The 23,558-nt window shown below is 44.0% G+C and overlaps 1 protein-coding gene across 1 annotated transcript in view; it reads right to left on the bottom strand.

Moving 5' to 3' along the window:
- RNF157 (ring finger protein 157) overlaps positions 1–23,558 on the bottom strand; it is a 128,199-nt gene that overhangs the window by 93,359 nt on the left and 11,282 nt on the right. Inside the window, exon 2 of the mRNA XM_044297999.1 lies at positions 15,973–16,088. The gene's annotated coding sequence lies outside the window, so the exon portion shown is untranslated. The remainder of the gene's footprint in view (positions 1–15,972; positions 16,089–23,558) is intronic.

Below are 23,558 nucleotides of genomic sequence, written 5' to 3'. Positions count from 1 at the left end.
GCGGCAGCTTCATCTTCGTCACTGGGCATGCGCCGAGCCCAGTGACGTCCGATGCTCGCTCTTCCCTCAGTCAGCAGGGAAGAGCAAGCATCGGACGTCACTGGGCTCTGCGCATGCCCAGTGACGAAGATGAAGCTGCCGCCCTCAGTCTCCTGATGATCGCACAGGCGCAGCCCTCAGTGGGTACTGCGCCTGTGCGAGACTTCGTTCGGCGTGAGGGAGGGGGAGGAGAGGCAGGAGAGGCTGTGGCAGGCTGGGGGCGGCAGGTTAGAAAGTACAAGGAAGGCGGGCTGGGCACTGAAAGAGGGGCGGTACTGGGCTCACTAGGAAGAAAAAAACGCCCCTCTGGGCACCTTCAGGACGCATTTCCTTATTGATCAAAGTCGTTTTTTAAAGTAACTGCTGGACGGATTTCAAGATTAAACAGCACAGCTTAATCCAGGTAAGCTGTGCTGCATGGCTGCTTTTAAATCGTTTTTTGGCTGAGGGGAGGTGACAGAATCCCTTTAAATGAGCATCTGATTGGTGGGGGTTCTGCCACTGGACTCCCACCCCTCGCAAGTATGAATGGATTAGCAGGTTGTGTTCAGCACTCCCATAGAGAATGAATAAAGGGGGGGGTTTAGCGGTCAGACCCCACTGATCATATGCTCATCCCCTTTGCTGTGGATAGGGAATATGTTAATTTTGTGTCACACCCCCTTTAAAGGGCTTCTGTCAGCAGATTTGTACCTATGACACTGGCTGACCTGTTACATGTGCTCTTGGCAGCTGAAGGCATCTGTGTTGGTCCCATGTTCATATGTGCCCGCATTGCTGAGGAAAAGGATGTTTTAATAAATGCAAATGAGCCTCTAGGAGCAACGGGAGCGTTGCCATTACACCTAGAGGTTCTGCTCTCTCTGCAACTGTTGCACCCTCTGCACTTTGATTGACAGGGCCAGGGTGATGACACAGGGCTCCAGACCAAAAAAATAATACCCCGGAGCCATTGGTTCCTAAACTGAAAAATTTAGGAGCCAAATGAAACTACATAAAGGAGAATATAGCACCACATACCTCTTACATCCAGTGACATCTCCAGTCAGACGTTCTCTTTCCTCTTCTCCTCCGTTTGACCCCGACCACCATGACTAATTATTTCAGCCGCATCTCGTCTCTACAGAGTTTGTTACACAGACCTGTAAGATTTCTCAATTTTCCCTATCCTGGTGTCCTAACAATGTCATCCTGCTGCCACTCCCCATACTGTGCCCCCCAATGCCCCAAGTACTATACTGCTGAAATAATAGTTACCCCAGTAGACATAATTGGGGTCATTTATCAAACTGGTGTAAATTAGAACTGGCTAAGTTGCCCATAGCAACCAATCCAGTTCTACTTTACACCACTTTGATAAATGGCCCCAAATGTCCCTATAGTGTCTACAGCAATTACAATGGCCTATTAGGTGTCCCCAATAATAACAACACCCTATAGTGTGCTCCAGGTAATAATGCCTGTATAGTGTCCCCAAAAATAATGCCCCCTAATATATCTCTGAAGTGCCTCCCCAATAGCAACGGCCCTCACACCGCCCCATGTAGCAATTTGCCCTCACACTACCCCCATGTACTAATTTGTCCCCACACTACCCCATGTGGTAATTTGCCCCATGTAGTAATTTGCCCCCAGGTAGCAGTTTGTCCCCACACTACCCCATGTGGTAATTTGCCCCATGTAATAATTTGCCCTCACACTACTCTATGTAGTAATTTGCCCGCACACTACTCCATGTAGTAATTTGCCCCCACAATGCCCCCATATAGTAATCTGCCCCATATAGTAATTTTCCCACACACTGCCCCACATCATAATTTGCCCGCACATAGTAATCTGCCCCACATAGTAATTTGCCCCCACACTGCCCCATATAGTAATTTGCCCCCACACTGCCCCATATGGTAATTTGCCCCCACACTGCCCCATATGGTAATTTGCCCCCACACTGCCCCATATAGTAATTTGCCCCCACACTGCCCCATATGGTAATTTGCCCCCACACTCCTATGGGCCGCGATGGTGATGCAGGTTGAACACGTCACTGTGCTGCGTCCCCGGCCCAGGGGCGCAATGACGTCTGCGCCGGGATTTTACTTCCACATACTAGGCCTGAAGCCTATGGCGGTGATTGTGTCAGACAAGTCGCAGATGGCGACAAGTCCAAAAAGTCGCCATCTGTAAATTCTAAGTCGCATTGGCGACCATTTTAGTTGCTATCTGGAGCGCTGTGACATTTACAATGCATCGTCCTGTCAATCAAAGTGGAGAGGGGGTGGCAGTTGCAGAGAGGTGTAATGGTAATGCCCCCGTTGCTCCTAGAGGCTCATTTGCATAAAATAAAACCTCATTTTTCTCAGCAATGTGGGCACATATGAACATGGGACCAACACAGATGTCTTCAGCTGCCAAGTGCACATGTAACAGGTCGGCCAGTGTCATAGGTACAAAACTGTGGACAGATGCCCTTTAAAGCCAATAATTGATCAAAGGATCATAAAATTTCTCATCTATTGGAGGGACTTCTACCCAACGATTTTGGAGGGTTCAGCTGACCACCTAATGTGCGTGGGGCCTCCAGGCTCATCCCATGAGAGATAAGGATCGGGTGCTGGATTTCAACTGCCCCATCTTTGTGTTCTCAGGAGATAAGTGTCTGTCAGAGGTGTCAGGTAGTGGCTTTCTCCCTTCCTCATTCACTACAGCCATGCGTATGTATGGGAGGGTCAGAGGAGATAGTTCAGCCCGTTATCTCGTGTATGCCCAGCTTTAGTTGAACCATTGTAAACCACACTTGTTTTTGATCTCTCTCCTGTTCCTCTGGCCTTTCCATGGTTACTATCTCTGACCTCCGTCTGTTATTCCAGGACGTCTGTCTGCTTGGCCTGCAATTTGTTTTGACCTTGGCTTCTACATTCATTTTTTGCTCATTCCCTGTGCTTTAACACGCTCTAGACAGTACACGGCTTCCATGTACTTGTTTTCTAGAAGCACTAATATCCTGTTTAGGACCTTACAGAAGAGGTCCACCATAGAATAATCTGATGTCTCTGGACGGGGTCCATTAGCTTGCACGTTCCTTGATTCCCTGATGTAAGGGGTCTCAGAGCGGCAGAACCCCTTCAAGCAAAGGCTGAGACTTTAGTGACTGTAAATCTCAACAAACGTTAAAGGGGTATTCCCATGTTAGAAACTGATGGCATATTGGTAGGCACGACCCCGAGGAGCATTATATACTGGCCCTACAAGGGGAGCATTATATATATACCGGCACTATGGGGGTCATATATATATATACTGGCACTACAGGGGCACTTTATCTACTGGCATTACAGAAGAAGCTGAATATAATATTTGAACTGCATATGTGGGTGTTGAGTATTTGATATAGGATGTTTTTATGTAAAGGGGAAGGCACTAAAAGTTATAGGAGGTGCTAATATGAACCAATGGTAGCACTTTGAAGACTATTGTGGACATATGCTGTATAAGACTGAGCTTGATAAAGATCAGAAGGTCGAAACGTTGTGGTGATTTTGGTGGAATAAACGCAAGAAAATATTGAAGAAATTGGAGTGCCGTGGTTTCCTTCTATGTCCTGGTAATTACAGGGGGAGCATCATATATATATATACCTTGCACTACGGGGGGCATATATATACTGGCACTATGGGCGGGGAAGAGGGAGGAGCATTTTATACTGGAACTATGGACGAGCATTATAGATATATAGATTGTCACTACAGGGGAGTTTTAACTGCAGGGGGCATTGCAGGAGGTGCTTTATAAATACTGGGGCACCGGCACCATGGTCATATTATTACTATTTGGGTAACTGTAGGGGCATTATTATTATTGAGCACAACATGTAGGCATTGCTACTAATGGGGGCACTCTCTGAGAGTATTATCACTATTAGGCCACCTGCACACGAACGTGTGCGCCCCGTGGCCGTGCTGCATGAACACCGACAGTGGGCAGCCGCAGCAGATCATGGACCCATTCACTTTAATGGGTCCGCGAGCCGGCCGTTCCGCAAAAAGATAGGACATGTTCTATCTTTTTGCGGAATGGAAGTACGGGACGAAACCTCACAGACGCATTCCGTAGGGTTCTGTTCCATGCTTCTGTTCCGCACCATTCCACATCTCTGGATTTGCGGACTCATTGAAGTGAATGGGTCCGCATCTGTGATGCGGAATGCACACGGAAAGGTGCCCGTGTATTGCGGATCCGGAAATGCGGTCCGCAATACGGCAACAGGACACCTACGGTCGTATGCAGGAGGCCTTAGGAGCACTATTACAATTGAGGGAAGTCTGGGAGCACTATTACTATTAGGGGACTATCTGTATGTCACTGTTATTTCTGACAGTATAGTGTTTGTTGGCATGTGGGAGCCCAGCAGGCACAGTATTGGGAGGAGCAGACTTGGGCACCGAAATACCTCATCCCAGCCCTGTTTGTAGGATATGTCATTATTTTATCATTGGTGAGGGTCCGAACCTGAGAGTGAAGCGAACTTATCTAGAGCCACGTATTTACCCAGCAACATGTAAGTGCAACTGTGGAATACATCGCTGTGTCCAGTCCGGAGATTCATTTTATTAGCAACTCTCTGCTCTGGCTAATAGGGGGAGGGGGTTCATGAGACAACCCTTTTCATGTAGAGTCTACATTGTAGACCATATGCAGACTAGCTCCTTGGAGGTAGCTAGAGCTAATTTGTATGTTATTTTTCCCAAGGAGCATTGCATTGCCTATAAAACTCCCTACACAAGTTCTGCCACTCTCCACAAGGAGAAACAACAGCAAAACACCATGCACAATGTAGAAGTAACAGGACCACTTTGTTTTTTCCCCCCATGTTCTTGACTTGACATTTTAATTATATGATAGCCTACATGGCTTTTTAGCAAAAGTTGCCATTTTTAGAGGGGTGATTTGCAGAAGAATAAAAAGGGGTTGTCTGCGTGTTTAATACTTATGATCTTTTTTGCGGGATGAGATGACTGTTTGATTGGTACTATTTTGAGGGGCATATGCCTTTTTGACCGCTTGGTATTAACCTTTTTTGTGATGTAGGTGACAAAAAAAATGGCTATTTTTACATTTTTTTTTTTTCACCATATTCTTTTTTTTTACGGTGTTCATCTGAGAGGTTAAGTCATGTGATATTTTTATAGAGCAGGTACTTACGGACACGGCAATACCTAATATGTATACTTTTTTTAATTTATTTTACTTTAACACAATAAAAGCATTTTAGAAAGAAAAAAAAACATGTTTTAGGCCTCTTTCAGATGGGCGTTGCGGGAAAATGTGCAGGTGCGTTGCGGGAACACCTGCGATTTTTCCGCACGAGTGCAAAACATTGTAATGCGTTTTGCACTCGCGTGAGAAAAATCGCTCATGTTTGGTACCCAAACCCGAACTTCTTCACTGAAGTTCGGGTCTGGGATCGGTGTTCTGTAGATTGTATTATTTTCCCTTATAACATGGTTATAAGGGAAAATAATAGAATTCTGATAGTAAAATAGCGCTGGAGGGGTTAAAATTTTTTTTTTTAACTCACCTTAGTCCACTTGATCGCGTAGCCTGGCATCTCATGAACAGGACCTGTGGTGAGCATTCATTGCAGGAACAGGACCTGTGTGACCTCACTCCGGTCATCACATGATCCATCACCATGGTAAAAGATCATGTTATGGAACATGTGATGACCGGAGTGATGTCACCACAGGTCCTGTTCAGCAAAGGAGACAGACGAGATGCCGGGCAGCGCGATCAAGTAGACTAAGTGAGTTAAATTATTTGTTATTTTTTTTAACCCCTCCAGCGCTATTTTACTATGCATTCTATATTCAGAATCAGGGCTGTGGAGTCGGTAGATAAATGCTCCGACTCCCACTCCGACTCCTCAGTTTTTTGTACTTCCGACTCCGACTCCCCGACTCCGACTCCTCTGTATTTAATATGCGAATGTATTTTATACATTCCTTGAAGGAAAGAAAGAAGTTCTTCTAAGCTCTTCTAGCACAGAGAGGTAGTTGGGCAGAAGCTGCTGCCTTCTCCTTTGTGTGCTGATCTTCTGCTGAAGACAGGGCAGTGGGAGGATCCAAGAAGGGACATTTATTTTAAAACATGATTTCCCTAGAAGAATCCCATAGTCATGTTTAAAGTTTAAGATAACATTCTGAGTTTACACGTTTTATAGCCTTAGCTGAATGACAGCAGTTTTTCCAATGGTTTACAGCAGGGATGTCAAACTCGTGGCCCTCCAGCTGTTGCAAAACTACAACTCCCATCATGCCTGGGCATACTACAGCTATCAGGGAATGATGGGAGTTGTAGTTTTGCAACATCTGGAGGGCCATGAGTTTGACATCCATGGTTTACAGCTTCAGTCTTGAACTATTGACCCTCCATTCCCTTCACTTATACAAGTGTCTCTAGTCCTGCAAAACACAGATTTACTTAATCCCTTATCAGTGAGAGGCGAGGATAACCATAGGCATTGTGTTCCCTGTAACATCAGAACACAACACAATGGAAAGTATATGTATTGCCACTCCTAATTGTGCATTGCGTGCCATATAGTGAAGCATATGAAAAGCATGCTTCTTCACATCACTGAACGCGTTTGTTTTGCGGTTACGTGAGGCACTGCATGCATTGGCCTTTATTCTTACAGTAGAGAAGTCATTAATTATAACTGTTTATGAATTCGGACATTTAAACTTGCTTTTTTATTTTTTTATTCCAATTTAAATTTAGTAGGAGTCGGAGTCGGTTCATTTTTTGCCGACTCCGACGCCAGGTACCCAAAATTGACTCCGACTCCTCGACTCCGACTCCACAGCCCTGTTCAGAATGCTATTATTTTCCCTTATAACCATTTTATAAGGGAAAATAATAATGATTGGGTCTCCATCCCGATCGTCTCCTAGCAACCGTGCGTTAAAATCGCACCGGATGCTTGCGATTTTCACGCAACCCCATTCATTTCTATGGGGCCTGTGTTACATGAAAAACGCACAAAATAGAGCATGCTGCGATTTTCACGCGACGGACAAGTGATGCGTGAAAACCACCGCTCATGTGAACAGCCCCATAGAAATAAATGGGTCGTATTCAGTGCGGGTGCAATGCGTTCAACTCACGCATGGCATCCGCGCGGAATACTCGCCTGTGTGAAAGGGGCCTTAGTGTCTCCATAGTCTGAGAGCCATATATTTTTTTGATGATTGTCTCATGTAGAGGCTCATTTTTTGCGGGATGAGATGACGGTTTGATTGGTTCCATTTTGGCGTACATAACGACTTTTCTGATCACTTTTATTACCTTTTTTGGGAAGTGAGGTTGGCAAAATTTCAATTTTATCATATTTTTATTTATTTTTTTATTTATGGCGTTCATCGTGCAGGGAAAGTAACATGACCCTTTCAGAGATCAGGTCATCACGGACGCGGTGATATCAAACATGTGTAGTGTATTTTATTTTTTAATCCGTGATAAATGTGCAGCTATAAGAAGAAATTAATTTTTTTTATTTTTACTTTTTTCATTTTTTTATTTTTACATTTTTTGGACCCAAACCCACTTGGTTCTTGAAGATTCAGTGGGTCTGATGCCTATATAATACACTACAGTGCACTATATAGTGTACTGCAGTGTATTGTGACTTTACACTTAGCCTGATCAGGCTGCTGCCTTTAGCAGAAGCCTGATCCAAGCTTAGCTATACCATGGCAAGCCAGAAGCCTGTGAAGGCATCCGTTTGCCATGGTAACCATTGGACGCTACTGTAACATCCCAGAGTTATGTTACTAAACTCTTTTTTCCTGCTACTATTTGTTGGTAACATGTGTCTTGTCATCTAATGTGATTTTATTTATATTCCTCACAAATGTGCATATTCTAAGCCTGTTAAATATATTTGCTGTAATTTTCATGTTCACTAGCAGGTGGCAGCAATGTGTTACCAGGGCCTTAGTTCAGTTTAGCATATCTAGACTGGAATAGTACATTCCAGTATAGCTCCCCCCTCTTTGAGCAGAGTGGGCTCGCCCATGTCCTGCCTCATGGGGAGGGAAGGAAGTTCAGTTGGTCTGCCAGCCACCCCGGCTGGGGGAAGGCTGTGCTGGTAGGAGCTCCCAGTCCTAGGGATCCCAACCCAGAATATTGTCTCAGCTGAGACCAAAGATCACCCTTCCCAGTCTGAGCCTTCAGCCTCAACTGGTGACAAGCAAGCAGCCATATCCAGAACTCCAGGACGAACCATTCCCTGAGAGCACAACTGTGAGTACCATCCAGAGACCAGGAGAAGCCAAATTCCTCCTCAGATAGTCAGTCCCATACACAGCAGAAGATAGACAGAGCAGAAGATATAGATTCCTGCCATTTTCTCCAGGCATAAGATAGAAGCAGAAGAGATAGTAATCCCTGCCACATGTTGCCAATACCTGCTGGGACCCAAGACTATTGCTGTATCTCATATGGATTAAAGCTGCAACCAGTAAAGACAAGTTGAATTATATTACAAGTCTGGATCTCATTCATTACTACCAAGTTCTCCAAAAACTCCTACTAGCAACACACTCATTTATTGCAAGTGAGCCAGGATCCAGGAGTCCAGCCGTACCAAGGTAGGAGACACCGTTGACACTATACCTACTACTACACAGAGACATTACCCCACTCTGGCATTCCTAACCTAGTACGTGAGTTGCAACACCTTAAAGGGTCCTGTGTTAGTACCCTGCGCACGCTGCAATTGGCATCACAAACAAAAACTATAGACTTATATACCCATATCCGGACCCACTGCATAATTTAGCGTCCGTGTAACCGTACCACGGTCCTGCTCATTGCACTACCACAACAATGCATCCCTCTGTGATCCCGTCAAGTATCGGGTGCCTGCAACGGCACAGCAGCATCTGATGGGAGAGGGAGGGAGCTCCCTCGTTGTTAACCTCTTCATACAGCGGTCCCTATGGACTGCGGCATGGAAGGGGTTAAAAGGCTGACATTGGTGCCAGCACCGATGTCAGCCGTTTCAAGCAGAGTGTCAGTTGTATGCTGACACTCTGCAAACAGCTCGGCCATCCTGGAAGTGGTGGGGGGGATCGCGCTCGGTGGTTCAAGCGCCCACCCGCTCGGCCATCCATAATATGAGGAGGGTGCACATTGAGGGCTGCAGGGAATGGGTGGGGGATATTATATATACATTTTAGAAGGTTCTGATCCCTCAGAACCTTTCAGCCGGCATTAGAATCGTCTGATTGGCTAGTCTGTACAGACTAGCCAATCAGAGTCATCGCTGGCCCGGGACCGCCCTCATTAGTCCTGGGCCGCTTAGCCTTGGGGTGTCTTCTTTCCAAAATGGGGTCAATTGTGCGGTAGTTATACTGCCCTGGCATTTTAGGGGCCCTAATGCGTGAGAAGTAGTTTGAAATCAAAATGTGTAAAAAATGCCCTGTGAAATCCTAAAGGTGCTCTTTGGAATTTGCGCCCCTTTGCCCACCTAGGCTGCAAAAAAGATTCACACATGTGGTATCGCCGTACTCAGGAGAAGTTAGGCAATGTGTTTTTAGGTGTCTTTTTACATATACCCATGCTGGGTGAGAGAAATATCTCGGCAAAAGACAACTTTTCCCATTTTTTTTATACAAAGTTGGCATTTGACCAAGATATTTATCTCACCCAGCATGGGTATATGTAAAAAGACACCCCAAAACACATTGCTCTACTTCTCCTGAGTATGGCGATACCACATGTGTGACACTTTTTTGCAGCCTAGATGCGCAAAGGGTTCCAAATTCCTTTTAGGAGGGCATTTTTAGACATTTGGATTCCAGACGTCTTCTCACACTTTAGGGCCCCTAAAAGGCAAGGGCAGTATAAATGCCCCACATGTGACCCCATTTTGGAAAGAAGACACCCCAAGGTATTCAATGAGGGGCATGGCGAGTTCATAGAAGATTTTTTTTAGGGGTCACAAGTTAGCGGAAATTTTTTTATTTTTTTCCCGCTAACTTGGGACAAAAAGTTAAATCTTTCATGGACTCAATATGCCCCTCAGCGAATACCTTGGGGTGTCTTCTTTCCGAAATGGGGTCACATGTGGGGTATTTATAGTGCCCTGGCATTTTAGGGGCCCTAAAGCGTGAGAAGAAGTCTGGAATATAAATGTCTAAAAAATTTTATGCATTTGGATTCCGTGAGGAGTATGGTGAGTTCATGTGAGATTTTATTTTTTGACACAAGTTAGTGGAATATGAGACTTTGTAAGAAAAAACAAAAAAAAAATCAATTTCCTCTAACTTGTGCCAAAGAAATGTCTAAATGGAGCGTTACAAGGGGGTGATCGATGACAGGGGGGTGATCATCCCATATAGACTCCCTGATCACCCCCCTGTAAGGCTCCATTCAGAGGTCCGTATGTGTTTTGTGGATCCACGGATCCATGGATCGGATCCGCAAAACACATACGGACGTCTGAATGGAGCCTTACAGGGGGGTGATAAGGGAGTGTATATGGGGTGATCACCCCCCCTGTCATTGATCAGGCCCCTGTAAGGCTCCATTCAGATGTCCGTATGTGTTTTGCGGATCCGATCAGTGGATCCGTAAAACACATACGGACGTCTGAATGGAGCCTTACAGGGGGCTGATCATCCCATATAGACTCCCTGATCACCCCCCTGTAAGGCTCTATTCAGACGTCCGTATGTGTTTTGCGGATCCATAAAACACATACGGACGTCTGAATGGAGAATGACAGGGGGGTGATCAATAACAGGGGGTGATCAGGGAATCTATATGGGTTGATAACCCCCCTGTAAGGCTCCATTCAGACGTCCGTATGTGTTTTGCGGATCCGATCCATGGATCCGTGGATCCGTAAAAAACATACGGACGTCTGAATGGAGCCTTACAGGGGGGTGATCAATGACAGGGGGGTGATCACGGAATCTATATGGGGTGATCAGGGGTTAATAAGTGACAGGGGGGGGGTGTAGTGTGGTGCTTGGTGCTACTTATTACAGAGCTACCTGTGTCCTCTGGTGGTCGATCCAAGCAAAAGGGGCCACCAGAGGACCAGGTAGCAGGTATATTAGACGCTGTTATCAAAACAGCGTCTAATATACCTGTTAGGGGTTAAAAAAATTGCATCTACAGCCTGCCAGCGAACGAATCGCCGCTGGGAGGCTGTAGATCCACTCACTTACCTGGAGTTCCTGTGAACGTGCGCGTGCCTGTGTGCGCATGTTCACAGGAAGTCTCGCGTCTCGCGAGATAACGCACCAATGCGTGACTCTGCCTGAGACAGCTGCCTCCGGACCGCGATCCTGCGTTAAGCGGTCCGGAGGCGGTTAAGGACCAGGCCATTTTTTGTGTCACTTTATGTGGTGATAACTTTAAAACGCTTTTACTTATCCAAGCCATTCTGAGATTGTTTACCCGTCACATATTGTACTTCATGAGTCAAAATATTTTATTTTGATTTATAATAAAAATACCAAATTCACCAAAAATGTTGCAAAATTCTAAATTTTCAAAATTTCGATTTCTCTACTTCATGTTTGGATCATTTTGTAAATGCCAATTTTAATTTTTTTGGGACGTTAGAAGGCTTAGAAGTCTAGAAGCAAATCTTGAAGTTTTTAAGAAAATTTCCAAAACCCACTTTTTAAGGACCAGTTCAGGTCTGAAGTCACTTTGTGAGGCTTACATAATAGAAACCAGCCATAAATGGCCACATTTTAGAAACTACACCTCTCAAGGTATTCAAAACTGATTTTACAAACTTTGTTAACCCTTTAGATTTCCCACAAGAATTGAAGGAAAATGGAGATAAAATTTCAGAATTTCACTTTTTTGGCAGATTTTCCATTTTAATCAATTTTGTCCACTAGCAAAGCAAGGGTTAACAGCCAAACAAAACTCAATATTTATTGCCCTAATTCTGTAGTTTACAGAAACACCCCATATGTGGTCGTTAATTGCTCCATATTACACTTTGTGAGGCGATACCTAATATGCCAACTTTTTTTTTTTTTTGTCTTACACAATAATAGCATTTTTTAAACAAAAAAAATCATGTTTTAGTGTCTACATATTCTGAAAGCCATAGTTTTTTTTTTTTTTTGGCGATTGTCCTAGGTAGGGTCTAATTTTTTGCGGGATGAGATGACGGTTTGATTGGTATGATTTTGGGGTGCGTATGACTTTTTGATCGCTTGGTATTACACTTTTTGTTATGTAAGGTGACAAAAAATGGCTTTTTTTACACCGTTTTTATTTTTATACAGTGTTCATCTGAGGGGTTAGGTCATGTGATATTTTTATACAGCAGGTTCTTACGGACACGGCAATACCTGATATGTATACTTTTTGTTATTTATTTAAGTTTTACACAATAACAGCATTTTTAAAACAAAAAAAAATCATGTCTTAGTGTCTCCATATTCTGAGAGCCATAGCTTTTTTTATTTTTTGCCCGATTGTTTTATGTGGGGGCTCATTTTTTGCAGAATGAGGTGACTGTTTTATTGGTACTATTTGTGGGGGCATAGCCTTTTTGATTGCTTGGTGTTGCTCTTTTTGTAATGTAAGGTGACAAAAAATGATTGTTTTAGCACAGTTTTTATTTTATTTTTTCTATGGCGTTCAGGTGAGGGGGTGGATTATGGGTATATAACTCTATAGTTTTTGTGGATATTTTTGTAGAGCCAGTTGCTATGGATGCAGGAATACCCAATATGTCACAATTTTATGTGCTTTAACACATTTTTTTTTTTTGTCCCACTTTGGGACTTCAACTTCTGGGGTCTGATCCCCTCTGCAATGCATTACAATTAGGGCTGCAGTAAACGAATATTTTTGTAATCGAGTATTCTATCGATTATATTTCTCGATTCATCGAGTAATCTAATAAGAAAAAGCGACTTAAAATAACGTACGTAATTAGGCATGTATAAAGTTATTGGTTTGAAGGGGTTAATGGAAACACCTTGGCATGTATAAAGTTATTGGTTTGGAGGGGTTAATGGAAGCACCTTGGCATGTATAAAGTTATTGGTTTGGAGGGGTTAATGGAAGCACCTTGGCATTAAGCATGTATAAAGTTATTGGTTTGAAGGAGTTAATAACTTTATACATGCCTAATGCCAAGGTGCTTCCATTAACCCCTCCAAACCCAATGGGCATGTATAAAGTTATTGGTTTGAAGAGGTTAATGAAAACACCTTGGAGGTGCCTTCATTAACCCCTCTCTAAACCAATAACTTTATACATGCCAAGGTGGTGCCTGCAGCCTCCATTAACCACTCTCTCTCCATCTGCCTCCCCCCAGCCTCTGATCTGCCTCCCCCCAGCCTCTGATCTGCCTCCCCCCAGCCTCTGATCTGCCTGCCCCCAGCCTCTGATCTGCCTGCCCCCTCCCTCTGATCTGCCTGCCCCCTCTGGTAACGCAACCCCCCCCTCCCTCCCCAGTATTAATCATTGGTGGCAGTGGCCACAGGGTCCCCCTCCCCCCCCCATCATTGGTGGCAGTTTGCAGTTCCGATCGGAGCCCCAGCAGTGTAATGCTGGGGCTCCGATCGGTTACCATGGCAGCCAGGAGTCACGCTACTGAAGTCCTGGCTGCCATGGTATGTTAGTGAGCAGAGAGCAGCGCATTATACTAACGTGCGCTGTGGCCGCCGGTCGCTCCTTCTCATAGGTCCGTGCGGCGCATTGCTAATGCTGTAAGCATTAGCAATCCGCCGCACAGACAGAAGGAGCGACCGGCGGCCACAGCGCACGTGAGTATAATGCGCTGCTCTCTGCTCACTAACATACCATGGCAGCCAGGACTTCAGTAGCGGTCTGGCTGCCATGGTAACCGATCGGAGCCCCAGCATTACACTGCTGGGGCTCCGATCAGAACTGCAAACTGCCACCAATGATGGGGGGGAGGAGGGGGACCCTGTGGGATATGGCCGGCACATTCATTGGTGGCGCAGTGGCCACAGTCCCTCCCCTCCTCCTCCTACTCTGTCCTCATTGGTGTTCAGCGGCAGCCGCGCACAGTGGGGAGGGAGAGATGATTTTGTATTTATTTTGTTTCTTACAAAGTCTCATATTCCACTAACTTGTGACAAAAAATAAAAAATTCTAGGAACTCGCTATGCCCCTCACGGAATACCTTGGGGTGTCTTCTTTCCAAAATGGGGTCACTTGTGGGGCAGTTATACTGCCCTGGCATTTTAGGGGCCCTAATGCGTGAGAAGTAGTTCGAAATCAAAATGTGTGAAAAATGCCCTGTGAAATCCTAAAGGTGCTCTTTGGGTGGGCCCTTTGCCAACCTAGGCTGCAAAAAAGTGTCACACACGTGGTATCTCCGAAGTTGGGCAATGTGTTTTGGAGTGTCATTTTACATATACCAATGCTGGGTGAGAGAAATATCTCGGCAAAAGACAACTTTTCCCATTTTTTTATACAAAGTTGGCATTTGACCAAGATATTTATCTCACCCAGCATGGGTATATGTAAAATGACACCCCAAAACACATTGCCCAACTTCTCCTGAGTACGGTGATACCACATGTGTGACACTTTTTTGCAGCCTAGGTGGGCAAAGGGGCCCATATTCCAAAGAGCACCTTTAGGATTTCACAGGGCATTTTTTACACATTTTGATTTCAAACTACTTCTCACACATTAGGACCCCTAAAATGCCAGGGCAGTATAACTACCCCAAAAGTGACTCCATTTTGGAAAGAAGACACCCCAAGGTATTTCGTGATGGGCATAGTGAGTTCATGGAAGTTTTTATTTTTTGTCACAGGTTAGTGGAATATAAGACTTTGTAAGGAAAAAAAATAAAAAATTATCATTTTCCGCTAACTTGTGACAAAAAATAAAAAGTTCTATGAACTCACTATGCCCATCAGCGAATACCTTAGGGTGTCTACTTTCCGAAATGGGGTCATTTGTGGGGGTTTTCTACTGTCTGGGCATTGTAGAACCTCAGGAAACATGACAGGTGCTCAGAAAGTCAGAGCTGCTTCAAAAAGCGGAAATTCAAATTTTTGTACCATAGTTTGTAAACGCTATAACTTTTACCCAAACCATTTTTTTTTTTTTTACCCAAACATTTTTTTTTTATCAAAGACATGTAGAACAATAAATTTAGAGAAAAATTTATATATAGATGTCGTTTTTTAAAAAAAGATATACAACTGAAAGTGAAAAAGTCATTGTTTTGCAAAAATTTCAGTAAATTTCGATTAATAACAAAAAAAGTAAAAATGTCAGCAGCAATGAAATACCACCAAATGAAAGCTCTTTTAGTGAGAAGAAAAGGAGGTAAAATTCATTTGGGTGGTAAGTTGCATGACCGAGCGACAAACGGTGAGTAGTGAGTAGTGTAGTGCAGAATTGTAAAAAGTGGTCTGGTCATTAAGGTTGTTTAAGCTAGGGGGGCTGAGGTGGTTAAGGTGAAAAATGAAAAATATATTATTTATATTGTGGGGAAATGGTAAGAATTTGTAACATAGACTGTATGTGTGTGTGTGTGTATATATATATATATATATATATATATATATATATATATTTATTTATTTTTGCAATACCACAATATCCATAATATTCTTTAGCAAAAAAATTTTTCAAGCAAATTGGTAACTTTATAACATGACTAACACAAACATATACAGTATATTGTAAGTTGCCATGGTTAAAAAAAAAATCATTGCGTTTCAGTTTCTTTTTCTAGATCAGAATTCCCCTTTAAAGGAAACGGTAAACTGTCAGCTCTTGAGGCAAGGAATATTGTAGCTGCCCTGTGACAAGCTGTTTCCTGCACACATTATACACACATGCTGGCAGCTCTGCAAACATTCCACGATCTACACAATGAGAGAGGAAGTGACTCACCCTCCCACACAAAGGACGCCTTCTCATGCTTTTTCTATGGGGTTACCGAAGTTTTTATGAACGGCGCGGGCCTCGGCCCTGTGTGCAAAGTGGTTCAGCACAGCGTTCCACATCATCTGGGTAGAGAAGAGCATAGAACTGGTCACTGGGAACATGCAATGATATATTTTACTAAAGATACACATTATAGTTATGGCCCATTATTGACACACAGATGTCACTTGTCTGTTCCAGTAAATACTTGTATTCCCCAACAATTCAGGAGTAGTTTTTTTTTTAGGGCTTTCCACTGTGCTGTTGCTTCTAGAAATTTCAGAATACTGTAAGTCTGACAGTGTCCAATCAAGCTCACTAACACACCCCTTTGAACAAGAAAATGGTCACACCCACATGTCAACTTCTTCATTTGTTTCTAGGAGGAATAACAGAGGAACGACAACGCAGAGTTCTATGAAAAGATGCTCCACTCTTGTAATTAAATGGGGAATATAAGTATTTACAGACATACCAGGATAAGTGAAGGATCCTTTTTTTAAACATTGCAATATATCTTACTTTCAATACTTTTTTTTGTTGCAAAATTTGCAATGAGGGTGTGGCGGGGGGGGGGGGGGGGGTTGTTGTAAACTCAAGCAAACACTGACTTTAAAAATTAAAAATAAATGAGCCCTTTGGAGATGAATTTGGATGTGGCACAAAAACTACTTTCCTAATTTATTTCTTACACAGCAGCCTATGGGTGACAGGGCGACGTATGTCATTGTTTACATATACAGTAGCATAGCATGTGGGAGGCTCCTGTCCTGACATATACCTGGAAACACAGTGGCAGTGCATGATAGGCTCGGGGCTGTTTACTGAACTCGGGCCCCCCCCCCTCCCCTCCCCTCCATTTTAGTTTAAAAAAAAATCTGTAGGAAGAGGCTGCGGTGCTTCATGAGCGCCACAGTCTCTTCCTAGGCCATATGACATCACATTCATCGTTGACATGGCCTAGGTGCAGCTCAGTTCCATCCGAGTGATTGCGGCTGAGCTGTAATACCAAGCGCAGTGCTATCAAATGGACAGCTCTGTGCATGGTAAGGAGCAAAGAGGCTGCGGCGCTCACTGGAACCTCGGGGTCTCCTCAAACAGCGGATTGGCGGGGATGCCAGGAGGAATTTTGGTCCAGTCTTCTTTACAACATTGCTTCAGTTCATTGGGGTTTGTGGGCAATCATTTATGTAAAGGGGTTGTCCGAGTTATATAAAAAAATAAATAAAAAAAAAAATAAAGAAATGTAAATCTGATGGTCAGCAATATATACATAAGCTAAGCAAGTTTGTTAGCTAAGCAAATTGAATATGTTATGGAGATAAACATCATAGAAGCACTCCTTTCCGCACCGCCCAGATTGCGGACCCATTCACATGATGCAGTGAACACAAAGCCGGTGCGGGTTCACTGTTTGCGGGCTGCAATACGTGTGCATGAGGCCTTATCCAGGCAACAGCTACTATGATAAATCTGAAGGATTTTTTGACTGCCTAAGTTTACACTGTCCTAAAAATTAGACAAGTTTAGTAACCTACGGCATATGCAATATCAGAAAAAAATGAACGTATACAAAAAAGCATAATAATCCAATGTCACGTGAAGAGAGAGAGACAGGGTCCAAGATGTCCCTGGGCGTATCCGTGGCTTCCTCAGAGGCATTTTTGTGCCCCTTGGTTGTTTTTGCCCTGTGACTCTGCCCATTGAGCCTAAAAAGGGTTTTCCCACGAAAAATATTCCACAGTTTTCAAACTACCGCCTGGATCTGAATACTTTTGTAATTGCATGCCGAAATTGCACTAGCTCCCAATAAAGTAATAGCTGTGCATTGATGGACAATATCTATATAAAATTTCCTTCAACACCATCCAAACCAGGAGGGAGGGGGGGACAAAGTATTTATCCCATACTGCAAAGTGCAACCTCCTTTAATCAAAGAATGTATGTAAGGGCTCATGCACACAACCGTATGCCCTCCGAAATATACGGTCTGTGAGTGGGCCATATGTCCCGGAGAGGCATACATCGTGCGCACGGGAGCGCACAGCATCACAGGTTAGCATGATGCTGTGGATGTCGGGCCGCCCGCGGGCCTATTGCCCCGCGGGCGGCCCAATGCGCACAGCATCATGGTAACAGTGACGTTCCATGAACACATCACCGTGCAGCCAAAAACTGACCTCAACGTCTACATCCCATATACTGCCGAGGCCAGTGATTGGCTGCATGGTGACCAGTATGCCCGGTACCTCACAGCTGCAGCCAGGAAGCTGACACCAGCAGCAGGGAGGATCATAGCCCAGTGCGGGTTACCATGATGCTGTGGGCATTGGGCCGCCCGCGGGGCTATTGTCCTGCATTTATAAGATCATATGAGCAGGGGTGTAGCTAAAGGCTCATGGGCCCTGGTGCAAGAGTTCAGCTTGGGCCCCACCTTCCCTCAGTGCTTTGTGGCCAGGGGCAGGGAAGCACAAACCTTTGTGCCGTCCAAGGCAAAAATTGAAACGGCTCCCCCTTGACCTAACCTCTTCCCTCCAGCCAGAGGTGTAACTTGACCAGCATGCACTTTCTATAATGCTGGTGTCTTCTTATGCAGCACAAGGGTCTTTGGGCCCCCTCAGGCTCCTGGGCCTGGTAGCAACTGCTACCTCTGCACCCCCTATAGCTACGCCCCTGCATATAAGTGCGGGACAATAGCCCCAATGGCGGCCCGACATCCACAGCATCATGCTAACCTGTGATGCTGTGCGGTCCCGTGCGCACAATATATGCCGCTCAGGGACATATGGCCTGCTCACAGACCGTATATTTCGGAGGGCATACGGTTGTGTGCATGATCCCTTACATACATTCTTTCATTAAATGAGGTTGCACTTTGCAGTATGGGATAAATACTTTATCCCCCCTCCCTCCTGGTTTGGATGATGTTGAAGGAAATTTTCTATAGATATTGTCCATCAACGGGTCTTGTAGTTTGGCATATGACACTTTATCTGTGGCCCTGCTGTTCTTTATTCCTGTGTATGCATGCTGCCATTACTTGTTTTTAAGTATGTTGGATATTTGATCAATAAAACATTTATTTATTATACTATATGCTGTGTATTCTATTTTTGGGGTAGTTTTGTGCTTGCATGTAATAAAAAATGGATTATAGCTACTGAGTTATTCAATGAAATCTATCTGTAGAGCGCCACCTGCTGTTTTCTTTTTTTTTTTTTAAATGTTCTGTCCTGCTTACTTAGATGGAAGCACATGCTCAGTTCCATCATTCAATTGCCACCAGCTGCAGCAGACAGGACACACCTCTGAGAAAGGGCACGCCCTCTAAACTTCCAGCTTGAAATAACTGTAGCAGAACAACTAGAGCAATGAATGGGGAGATCTCTGGATCCATGTGAGGTACAGGGCTGGTTCTAGCTTTGTTAGAAAGGTATTGTCATGAACTATATGATGTCTGATTTTCATTTTTTACATCATGGGAGAACCCCTTTAAATAATCAGGCAGCCCCGATACACATGCTAAAATGACAAAAAAAGTGATACATACACCTTTTCTCCCATCCCCGCACTGGGCTCTGATCCTCCCTGCCGCTGGTGTCAGCTTCATGGCTGCAGCTGTGAGGTATGCCCGTTACAATAACAGGCGCTAGAATTGACCGGTGCGCAGAGCAATCATCACACCGCACTCCGGCCGATCAACACCGCCCACACCCCATGTGGCGAAGGCAGCGCATACGCACTAGCTGGACAGAGCACTGGACAGCAACGGGGGAACTTGTGTGTAGCGCTGTGTCCTGATTGGACGCCGCACATGATGGCAAAACTGGTGACACACACAAGGACACAGCGCACTCACACAGGGATTTTATTATTTTTATATTTATATATATATATATATATAAATTTGTTATATGCCACCGTAATTTTTTTAACTTTTCTATTTTTGAGTATATGGTATATGTTGCAGCGGGTATGCTTTTGTGGTGCCAGCGTTGATGGTAATGGGGTCAGTGTCAGTTTAGAAATGAAGCCGTTATGGCATCATGGCTTCCTGTGACACTAATGTGAACTGAGGCTCACTCAAAATTAAGTGTTGCCCTGAATGTTGGGAACTTCACCCTCCCTTATATCTATTGTTTGTAGTATAAACGCCTCCTGTCATGTGCCGACTCTCTTGCCCTGCAATTTGTGATTTAAAAAATATACTTGAACAAAGGTACATTGCTTAAATATACGTCAGGGGAAAGTAGCTGGCACATGATCTGAGGAGTCTATGGCCATCCGTGGGCAGAGGGGCACTGACAGTCTGCTTTCTGTCTCACTGCCATCATGTACCTTGAAAACTGCAGGTTCAGAAAGTGGAAGGAAGTGCATAGTACACCACAAGTATGGCTACACGGCGGCACTGGTCGCGTGACATGTATTGCATCCAGGAAAGCAGAGCATTGGTGATCCCATAGAAGTGAATGGGCTCGCTGCCCCAGTTGTAAGAAATCCTACTCTGCAGTTCTGGCTGCTGCACGCCCAGAGTCACCGTGTATCCGTATGGTTAGTGTAGATTCACATGTTGCGGCCATGATGCAAAATTAGCAAATAATCTATTTTATAGCCACGGCACTCACCATTTGCATAGAAACCCCATTAACTGCATCACACACAGCACTAGGTATAATGCGAAAGTCAGTTTGTATCAAATACAACGACATGCAGAAGGCACATGAAGATCTTCTTAAGGCCTCTTTCACACAGGCATGTGCGCCCCGTGGTCGTGCTGCAGCCCGCAATGCACGAACACAGTCCGTGGGGCAGTCGCATCGGATCGCGGACCCATTCACTTGAATGGGTCTGCGATCTGGCCGTTCTGCAAAAAAATAGGTCATGTTCTATCTTTTTGCGGAACAGAAGTACAGGACGAAACCCCACGGAAGTGCTTCCGTAGGGTTCCGTTCCGCATCTCCGGATTTGCGGACCCATTCAAGTGAATGGGTCTGCATCCGTGATGCGGAATGCCCATGGAACGGCACCCGTGTATTGCAGATCCGCAAATGCGGTCCGCAATACGGCAACGGGGCGCACACGCCCGTGTGAAAGAGGCCTGAAGGGAATGTGTCATCAGAAAATGACCTATTGTTTAAATCACATTTTTATGTTGGACATATTTTTTAGAATGTTTGAGAGTTTTTTTCTCCATGTCTATATCTATATTTAAATAAATTACACAATCCTGCAATTTTCACACTGGCCACTAGGCCTAATAATAGGTCATGATTAGGGATGAGCGAATCGACCTTGGCTGCTTCATCCTAAGTCGATTCGCTTAAAACTTTGTTGTAATACTGTACGGAGCGAGAGTGGTACCTTGGAACTGAACCTGAGTTCGGTACCAAGGTTTTTTACAGTAATAATTCACAAAGTTATTACAAGACGTCTCGTGAAGTAATAATTTCGGCTCATAGGAGCCAATACATTCTAATACTGTACGGATGACAAAAAATACGGATGACAGCCATGTGCATTCTGTATTTTGCAGAACGGAACAGCTGGCCCCTAATAGAACAGTCCTATCTTTGTCTATTATGCGTTATGGAATTTTGTTTTGTGGAACGGAAATACGTACATATGGAAATGGAATGCACACTGAGTAACTTCCGTTTATTTTATTTTTTTGCTGACCCATTGAAATGAATGGTTCCTCATACAGCCACAAAAAAAAAAACGGAACGGACACGAAAAGAGAATACATTTGTGTGCATGAGCCCTAATATAGATAACATGGGCCATGTTGCTGCTCTCAAAATACAGGAAGTCTTAACCACTTCAGCCCCGCTAGGTGAAACCCCCTTCATGACCAGAGCACTTTTTACACTTCTGCACTACACTCCTTTCACCGTTTATCGCTCAGTCATGCAACTTACCACCCAAATGAATTTTACCTCCTTTTCTTCTCACTAATAGAGCTTTCATTTGGTGGTATTTCATTGCTGCTGGCATTTTTACTTTTTTTGTTATTAATCAAAATGTAACGATTTTTTTGCAAAAAAATGACATTTTTCACTTTCAGCTGTAAAATTTTGCAAAAAAAACGACATCCATATATAAATTTTTCGCCAAATTTATTGTTCTACATGTCTTTGATAAAAAAAAAATGTTTGGGCAAAAAAAAAAATGGTTTGGGTAAAAGTTATAGCATTTACAAACTATGGTACAAAAATGTGAATTTCCGCTTTTTGAAACAGCTCTGATTTTCTGAGCACCTGTCATGTTTCCTGAGGTTCTACAATGCCCAAACAGTAGAAAACCCCCACAAATGACCCCATTTCGGAAAGTAGACACCCTAAGGTATTCGCTGATGGGCATAGTGAGTTCATAGAACTTTTTATTTTTTGTCACAAGTTAGCGGAAAATGATGATGATTTTATTTTTTTTATTTTTTCTTACAAAGTCTCATATTCCACTAACTTGCGACAAAAAATAAAAAATTCTAGGAACTCGCCATGCCCCTCACGGAATACCTTGGGGTGTCTTCTTTCCAAAATGGGGTCACTTGTGGGGTAGTTATACTGCCCTGGCAATTTAGGGGCCCAAATGTGTGAGAAGAACTTTGCAATCAAAATGTGTAAAAAATGACCGGTGAAATCCAAAAGGTGCACTTTGGAATATGTGCCCCTTTGCCCACCTTGGCAGCAAAAGAGTGTGACACATCTGGTATCGCCGTACTCAGGAGAAGTTGGGGAATGTGTTTTGGGGTGTCATTTTACATATACCCATGCTGGGTGAGAGAAATATCTTGGTCAAATGCCAACTTTGTATAAAAAAATGGGAAAAGTTGTCTTTTGCCAAGATATTTCTCTTATCCAGCATGGGTATATGTAAAATGACACCCCAAAACACATTCCCCAACTTCTCCTGAGTACGGCGATACCAGATGTGTGACACTTTTTTGATGCCAAGGTGGGCAAAGGGGCACATATTCCAAAGTGCACCTTTCAGATTTCACCGGTCATTTTTTACAGATTTTGATTGCAAAGTACTTCTCACACATTTGGGCCCCTAAATTGCCAGGGCAGTATAACTACGCCACAAGTGACCCCATTTTGGAAAGAAGACACCCCAAGGTATTCCGTGAGGGGCACTGCGAGTTCCTAGAATTTTTTATTTTTTGTCACAAGTTAGCGGAAAATGATGATTTTTATTTTTTCTCTTTTTTCCTTACAAAGTCTCATATTCCACTAACTTGCGACAAAAAATAAAAAATTCTAGGAACTCACCATGCCCCTCACGGAATACCTTGGGGTGTCTTCTTTCCAAAATGGGGTCACTTGTGGCGTAGTTATACTGCCCTGGCAATTTAGGGGCCCAAATGTGTGAGAAGTACTTTGCAATCAAAATCTGTAAAAAATGACCGGTGAAATCTGAAAGGTGCACTTTGGAATATGTGCCCCTTTGCCCACCTTGGCATCAAAAAAGTGTCACACATCTGGTATCGCCGTACTCAGGAGAAGTTGGGGAATGTGTTTTGGGGTGTCATTTTACATATACCCATGCTGGGT

Source organism: Bufo gargarizans, chromosome 6 (genome assembly GCF_014858855.1).
Source record: "Bufo gargarizans isolate SCDJY-AF-19 chromosome 6, ASM1485885v1, whole genome shotgun sequence".
NCBI lineage: Eukaryota > Metazoa > Chordata > Amphibia > Anura > Bufonidae > Bufo > Bufo gargarizans.
This window is presented reverse-complemented; position numbering and strand designations above follow the sequence as displayed.